Below are 9,221 nucleotides of genomic sequence, written 5' to 3' on the forward strand. Positions count from 1 at the left end.
GTCACAAAAGCAAGCCTCCTAATTCTGTCAGCATTTAATGATAGACAGATGATTTTGCACTCATTTGACCTTTTCCATCCTCTCTTGTTTGATTAGCAGCCCATTCCTGTTCTATTAAAATAAAAGGTAGAAAGGATTAGCCAGTCAGAATTCAGAATATTTAAACAGTTAAAGCATAACAACAGACCACTGCTGGCATTTAATGCGAACATTAAAATTCTAATGACTTATTCCTCTGTCACAGATGAGGAAAGGAATAGAAATAGACATAACATGGATCTGTTCTTCTGAAACTAATTATAACAGGAATTTGAGATGGTAAAGCCTTCGCCCATTCATGTAAATTAGTGTTTCCTTTAGCTCAGTGAAAAAGCCCTAGGGGATTTACCAAAATTCAGATTTTCTGGGTTTGGAATCAGGTTGGTTTAGGGTTCTATATTAAAAGGGATCTTTTGAAAATGAAAGAATAGAGATAATGTGAAAGAAGGGAGAAAGGAAGTTCATAGACAAAAGTAGACCATCCTTACCAAGAGGCATAATTTAAGAGAAAAGTCACTTAAATAAGGAAAAAAAATCAGACTCTAAGAAAAAAAGTTGGACTTATTCTATAACAAGAAATGAAGATTTATATATTTTCTTTTTATTTCTTGTACTACCCTAATAAATTCCAGATACTGTATTTTTATCTAACACTATAGTCAAGTAATTATAATCATATGGTAAATACATTTCTTGAATACACAAGAAGAAATTTGTAAGGTGCTAGTTTTTTTTTTTTTTTTTTTAGCCCTCAGCCCCAGGAAGTTTCCAGGTCACAGGTTTGTGTGAGGAGAAACAGAGGAGTAGTTTTAACATTTATTTAAGATCAATGTTGTGAGTTAGACTGGACTGGGCTCTGTAATATTTATAGCTGACAATGATGGTAAAAGCTATAAAGTATGCTAAAAATATTGCCCTCAGGTGGGGAAAGGAAAGACTCTATCAGAAGAATGCAAAAGGTAAAGAATAAAGTTGTTCCTTGATTACACTTGACTAAGTTGAACCTTTTCCAAAAACTGCTAACCAAAAGGTTGGTGGTTCTAACCCACCTAGTTACTCTATGGGAGAAAAACCTGGCAATCTGCTTGCATAAAGATTAGAGCCAAGAAAACCCTATGGTGCAGCTCTGTCACATGGGGTCACTCTGAGCCAAAATCAACTCAACAGTACCTGTCAACAACTGTGACATCACAGTAGCTAAATATAGCATGTCTCTTGGAGCCTAAAGCCCAGTTAGTAAGAGAGACACTAATCAAAGGATCAATCTGAGAAATACTAAGTTTCTACTATAATAAGTAATGTATCAGAAAGATGTACTGTGAGTATGAAAACTTATAATGGGGGAACTGCCCAAAGCAGGATGTCAAGGGAAGGCCTGGCCAAAGAAGAGACTGATTGACTGAGACTTGAAAGAAAGATTTAATTGGTGAAGGCGGGGGTGGTGAGGGGGAAAGAACTGGCTAACATTCCTTGTAAAGAGAACAGACTCTGAAAAGGCAGACAGGAGTAGGTATGGCAGTTTTAAGGAAATAAAAGATCAAGGTGGTTTTGAACAGAGATTGTAGGAAGGGATGTTTTGTGTCTTATATACATGTTAAGCATTTTGGTCTTTCTAAGAACAATGAGTGGGATTTAATGAGTATGTGTGTATGTGTGTGTGTGTGTGTGTATACATGCATGTGAAAATGAATAAATTTCTATTTTGAAAGTATCACTTTAGTACATTGTGGAGAATGGGTTGCTGGGTAGTAAGGTAACAGGGGATATGAAGAGACTTGTTAGGAGCTGTTGAAGCTGTCCAAGTTTGAGGTGATTGCAACAGGGTTAAAGTAAGGGGTGATCAAAAAAATAAAAATAAGTTAAGTGACGCAGGTTATTGAGCATAAAAGGTTCACAACTACTGTCTTTCTAAAAATGAAAGTGATGTGAATAGATTAAAGAAAGGCATTGCAGTTGTGCAATTTAATACAAAGATGATGCTAGTAATAAAGAAGACAATAGAGATGACTGAGAATTATCTAATTGTACATATTATCTCTTATTCTTCACCAATTTTCAATAAAATGGAATTAATTTCCTTACCTTATATTTACATACAAAGAAGTTAATGTTTTGAAGAGTGTCTTGGTTCATCTAAAAAGTGGCACTGGCAGATATTCTCACTCTAAGCCTGTTCTATGACTTTATCATAACTTGGTTGAGGTAAGGATGCCAGTTGTTGAAACAAACTTTTAGAACTTATCTCTGACCACTAAGCAGTTTCTTATTCATTTCTTGACAATGGTCAGCAATAAAATTTCCCAAAGTGTCCAGGATTTTCTTAGGTATTACAGGAAAACAAATGAGCTCTATGGTTTAAAAAAAAAAAAAAAAATTTGCAAAAGCTCTGCTAAACAATGCTGTATTAACTTGAAGTATTGCCTTGATTTGTCTCCCCTCCCTGCACCTTGACTTGGCCTCATCACGGGCATTCTTCCCCACTCCTTGACTTTGGACTCAGTCAAATGAATTTCTTTGACCAAGAGCAGATGGGCAGAAGTTATGATGTGCCAATTCCAAGCCTGGACCTTAGAGGACCACACATCTTCCTGCTTATTATCTTGTGCCTCTGCCAGAGCTATGAGAAAAAAAGAACAACTCTGGCTAACTTGCTGACTCAAGGAGAATGATGGATAATGAAGCAGAGCCACCCACCCTATCTTTAGTCTTTAACTTAGAAGCAGAGCTCCAGTTACCGTGGCCTGCATAGAATCATCTGGTCAAGTCCAGTCTAAATTAACCAAGCCTCAGCTTACACATAGATCATGAAAATAAAAGAATATTGTTTTAATCCATTGAGTTTTGGGTGTTTGGTACACAGCATTGTTGTGATTTCTTAGAATCTTTAATAAGCTTGGATTCCGAGGAGCCTTCTTTGGGGAAGCACTTCTCAAAACCAGAATTGGGAAATGTTGGATTAGGATAAAATCTATCAATCAGAAATAATAGTTCTCCTTAAATCTATCTTAGTTGAATATACCTTAGTTTTTCTGTGCAGCAAATGAGCATAATAATATATGCTGTATATTACAGCATATTGAATGAAATATTTCCTATCACCTTGAAAAATTTGGCTAAATCCCCAAAGCTGTAGACAGTAGGTGATATATTACTCCCACATTCAAAGAGATCTACAAGCACATTTCCACAGGGCTTACAAAGATGTGATTAAAATGGTCCTTCAACAACAATTACCATTACCCACTTCTTACCTGTTAGAAACAACTTGTAGATACATTAAGGAAAATACTCAACGAGAATACGTAAGAGTGCAGAATGCTGTGGCTTCTCCAATTCTTTCCTAATGGGGAGAGGATAGTTAGCTTCTCTACTGCCCCACTGCCTCAGTCAGGATTCTCTAGTGAAACAAAACCAGTGATATATATACATATAGAGAGAGAGAGAGAAAGAGAAAGATTTACTCCAAGGGATTGGTTCAGGCAATTGTGGAAGCTGGTAAGTCCAAAATCCATAGATCAGGCAGCAAGCTGAAGACTCCTGCAGGCTTATATCCCAATATCTGTAGATTAGGTGATGAAAAGAGTACAGAGTGAAGAAAGGGAGTTCTGCCAATATATCTATGTACAGTCTGGAGGCAGAATACACCCTAAGAATTCTCTGTTTTCAACCAATTGATTGATTACATTACTTTAGATTATATTATGGAACAGCAACTAGACTAGATTTGGCCACACCAATAGGAACCATCTTCTAGCCAAATTGACACATAATATTAAACATCACACCCACCATCATCAAATGAAAAGAGGTGCACAAGAAAATCATTCATAAAGATATGGGTCGTTTATAAGAAGGAAAACTGGTATCTTTCTTATTAATGGTATGTGAAGCTTGCCGAGCTGCAAGACTATTAATGATGTAGAGTATAAGGGAGATCTTAGGATACACTGGCATGAGTACCAAGGCTATGGGGATATATGTGAACAGAAAGACTGGTAGACACTTCTAGAAAATTATGATGACTTGGTGACTTCTAAGAACAAAGTGAAAGCAGAGGGCAGCATGGGAAGCAGACAGCCTCCCCTGAGAGGCATTAGTTCCCCCTGGCCATAAGAATGCCACTGTGTGTAGAAAAAGATAACCTGGAGCTGTGGAACCTGCCAACATGAGTACCACTGGTAGACAGAACGAAGAACAGAGTGGAAATAGGCTAACCAAAATGTATTATCTCTTGTGTAGAAGTTTTGTAAAGGGGTTTCTGAAAAAACAATGGGCCCTGGAAAACCTACAGATGCCTGGCATAGTAGAGCATATTGTTAGCCAGAGTACAGAACTCTCCATCAAATAAAAGATTTGCTTCGTCACACCCACATCTTGCCTTGGAAGTATCAGAAGGACTGGAAGGAGGTTGAGAGTGAAAGAAAGAAAAGACAGGCCCTCTGCCCCAGACAGGTTCCAGGCCACAGGTTTTTGTGAGGAGAAATAGAGTAGTAATTTTAACATTTATTTAAGATCAATGTTGTGAGTTAGACTGGGTTGAGCTCTAATATTTATAGCTTAACATGACTGTAAAAGCTAAAGAATCCACCAAAGATATTGTCCTCAGGTGGAGAAAGGAAGCCTGTTATCAGAAGACAGCAAAAGGCAAAGAATAAAGTTGTTCCTTGATTGTACTTTACTAAGTTAAACCTTTTTAAAAACCTGCATAAGAAAAGTTGAACCTTTTTAAAAACCTACATATATATGTGTGTGCATATATATATATATATATATATACACATGTGTGTGTCTACACATACATATATATATATACAGCAAAAAATATTTCCATTAAGTTCATTCCAAATCATAGCTAACTCAAAACCCATTGCTATCAGGTTGATCCTGACTCATAGTGACCCTATAGGACAGGTTAGAACTGCCCCATGGGATTTCCAAGGGGCAGCTGGTGGATTCGAACTGCTGACCTTTTGGTTAGGAGCCTGAGCTCTTAAACACTGTGCCACCAGGGCTCCATATAGCACCTACGTAGTAAAGAATTTGGCCTTGCCCAAAGAGAGTTTTGGCCTTTGCCTTTGGCTTTTGTGAGGGAATCTATGTCATACATGATAAAAGTGTCTTGGTTAAGGTGGGACCAGCCTCCCCTGATAGTCATAGGGCGTGGGCTGGACACACCAAAAAGACCAGTCATGAGATTTAGGATGGTGGATCTGGGTCACATGTTGTCAATAGAGCTGGTGACTGAGTTTAATTTAACCATGTGGACAATAAATCAACACGCTTATTTAATGATGTTCTAATAAAACTCTGGACACTGAACCTCAAATGAATATTGCTTGGCAATACTCTGTGTATGGTCACATAACGATCTGAAAGGATAAACATGCTGAGGCAAAGAAACCTTTATGTTTGGACCCCCCCGTCCCCCAGATTCTGCCCTATATATCTCTTCCTTGAACTGGTTTTTGATCCGTATTCTTCCTTGTAATAAACTGTAGAAATTAGTATAATAGCTTTTAGTGAGTTTTATGAGTGCTTCTAGAGAATTATCAAAACCGAGTAAGGTTTTGGAAAGCTCTAAACTTGCAGTTGGTGGAGAAGTCTTGGGCCTCTTTACAGTCTGGAGGATTGTACCTTCAAACTTTGCAGTTTGGCTAGCTTCAAGTAGCATCTTATTAAATCTGTGAGAATTAAAGTTTTTAAAGTCTAATTGAATTCACATAAGTTAGATCATACTATCTATACAACTGAGTGAATACAATTAATTAGCAAATTATATAATATAATTTAATATAAATAATAAAGTATATTTTTCTGATTTATAGAAGTAATACAGGAAGATAGAACTTAAAAAACAAAAGTAATACTTACCATTTTGGAACAATTTAGGGAACATAAAGAAGAAAATTAAATTTGCCAGTGATCTTTTCACCCAAGTATAATAAGTAATATCAGTATATTAGTATTTTTGTGTATTAATTTATATATTCTGGGTCACAGGAAATAATATTTTCCTTAACATATTGTTCTCCAGAAAGGCAGTAATCACTTTCTAGGTACAGCTAGATTCAAGGCTCGAACAGTGTTATTAGCTCCTAGACGCTTTTCATTTGTCTGCTGGCTCTCCTTTCTTCTACATGTAGGCTTTATTCTCAGGCTACACATAGTGATTAAACGACTGCAGTAGATCCAGCCTCACATATTCTCAGGCTGAAGTTCAGTGAGAAAGGGAAAGCCTCTTTACAGAATCTCTAACAAAAATCCGTAGATCCGAACCAACCATTTTAGGACACATGCCCGCTTCTGAAACTCATTGGCTTGAGTCTAGATTACATGTTCTACCACTAGAGTGTGGAGTAGAGTCTCCAAATGAATTTCAGGGCCTACTGTCAGAAGAGGGGGAAATAACTGCTGAGAAATAAAAACAAAAAGCAAGTGTTCATCACAACATACATATGCCAAAAACCAAACCCGTTGCTGTCGAGTTGATTCCAACTCATAGTGACCCTATAGGACAAGGTAGAGCTGTCCCATGTGGTTTCCAAGGAGTGGCTGGTAGATTCAAACTGCTGACCTTGTGGTCAGCAGCCATTGGTCTTAACCACTACGCTACCAGGGCTCCAACAAATATACATTTCTATTTCTATATCCAAACATTGCCCATTTTTCTGTTAAAGCATTAGGGTTTCTTCCGTGGATTTGTTCTTAAAAATTAAGATTATATGGTTTTGTGTTATACTGTAATCAAAAATTTATTCACCAGTTTATTATTATTATTCTTTTCTTATTTTCTTTTATTTGGGTGTTATTATTGAACAGTAATTTTAAACCTGTTCACATTTCTCAGTATAAAATATGGAGAAAAACACATCGACATGCTAAACAAGTACTTCCTATCATTCTGAAGTCTGATCTCCCTGTTTTCTCTGTTTGAAAACGCAGACAACTGTGTCAACTGTTCATATTCTTTAATAAAAAATTAAAGAATTCTGTTACACTCTAGAAACCCAAGAATGTGCTTCTCCCACATTGTTTGCAAAGATGGGTCATCTATAGAGCTTTGCATTCACAGACCTTACACCAATTCCCTTAATAACAGGAGAAGAATTCCTAATGACCGTGTAGTGTGTGCTATGGTCATGTTTAATATGATTTGACAGTCTAAGGTCATTGCTCAGAGGGAGAAGAAATAATCCATTGGATAAAGATTTTCTCTCACCTTCCAGTTCTGAAAGCTTTCACTCTTGTCTTTTTCTTGTTTAGATTTACTCACAATTCAGCACCTTGTAACAATCTGAAGTCACACCAGGAAATAACCCTGAAAACAGCTGAAGAAGAGAAGCTGTGTAGGAAAATTTTTCTTCATTGTCTCTGACAAGACCATTGCCTCTAACACCTCGTAAGTAGCAGAAGGAAAGTGTCAAGGGACTCTCAGCTGAAAGATTCCCCAGGGGCTTCACCAAAATGCTTTAGTGTCCTAAATAACAAGATATTCTGGACTAGTTTGTAACCCTGTTCCCTATCTTTGTGTGTATGTGTGTGTGGAACTCTTAGTATTAATAACATCTTATTTTGTGGTAGGATTGGAGAAATAAACCCAATACAGTAATTAAATAATAACAATGGCTATAATAAAAATATGCATGCAACAGGGGCTTGATAGAAGAGCCAAATCTGTGTGAGTACACTGTGAACTCCAACATGTCAGTTCTTTTAACAAAAGAATAAAGGATCTATTAGAAAAATTGTAAAAGGACCCTAAATTCCAACAGTTAAACTCAAAAACTAACCAGAATCTATATGTAGGAGGCACAGGAATGCCCCTCTTTCTCTCATTCCAGCCCAATGGCTACATTCAAACAAGTATCAAATGCTGTGGGATTTAACCTATCAAATAGTTCTTAAAATCTATTCGGATTGCCATTTTTAGGACAAAGCCTCCACCTTGTCTCAACTGTATTACTGCATTAGGCTCTCCCACTTCCTTGCTCAATTCTTCTCCGGTCTTGTCACTTTCCCTTTGTCCTTGGCAATGAGTGAAAGAATGTTCTTTCTAAACATCAATCTTGCCATGGTACTCCAGGGGCTCCTCTTGCTCTTATATAAAATCCAAACTTCTAAAAATGACTCTCAAGTCCTCAGTGCCTGCCTAACTTCTCCAGGCTTCTCTCTCCCCATTCTGCCATACTCAGTGCTTCAGTCAGTCTGAAATTAATTAGCAACTTTATACATGCCACACTTTCTTTTGTTTCCAGGCATTGTTTCAGGCTTCTCTTCTCCATTTTGAAAATTGTATTCTCTCTGCCGCCCACAGTCCTAAACTCTCTTACACTCTATTAAGTCTAAGAAGAGCTGATCCTTGAAGTCTCATTCTCCAGGTCATTTCTCCATGAAACCTCCTCTGCTGCTCCAAATCCAAGTTAGTTGTCTCCCCCGTGTGCTCCTAAGCACCCTGAACCACTTGTGTTCTTTAACATATCACTTTGGATTATAATGACCTGCTTGGTTTTGTTTTATTTCCCATACTTAATTGTAAATTCCTTGGCGAAGACTTGACTGTCAAGTTCATCAACACAGAGCTGATGTTTCATTATTATTCCTGTCCTGGCTCAGTAGAAAATGGACCCTGTATTTGGCAAAAGGAGTTTTTAGTCTTGAATATCTTTTGAAAATGAGGCTGCTGGTAGTGATACTGTGTGATATCATTCTAATGTCCTGCAATTAAGCCAAAGAGAAATCCTCCTGAAGCGCTTAGTGAGAAAGAAATCTATATAAAACACAAATTTGTTGCCATTGAGTTAATTCTAACTCATGGAGACCCCATGTGTTATAGAGCAGAATTGCTCCGCAGGGTTTTCTTGGCTATAATTTTCACAGAAGCAGATTGCCAAGCCTTTTTTCCATGGTGCTGCTGGGTGGATTAAAACCATCAACCTTCAGGTTAGTAGGTGAGCACAAACCATTTGCTCCACCTAGGGACCATAAGAGACCTAAAGACATCAGTTAATAAAGGAGTGTAAAATATTAGAGTTGTGGAAAAAAAAATAAACAGAGAAAAACAAAAACCTAGAAGGAGGAAAAAGGGGCAGGGCTCAAAACCTAGGTCAAGTCATCAGAGTGATTAAGAGAGAAAGGAACTGGGCATCTCACACATGGTTGAGGATTCACAGTGAGTGGAACAA

The sequence above is a fragment of the Elephas maximus genome, chromosome 5 (assembly GCF_024166365.1).
Source record: "Elephas maximus indicus isolate mEleMax1 chromosome 5, mEleMax1 primary haplotype, whole genome shotgun sequence".
NCBI lineage: Eukaryota > Metazoa > Chordata > Mammalia > Proboscidea > Elephantidae > Elephas > Elephas maximus.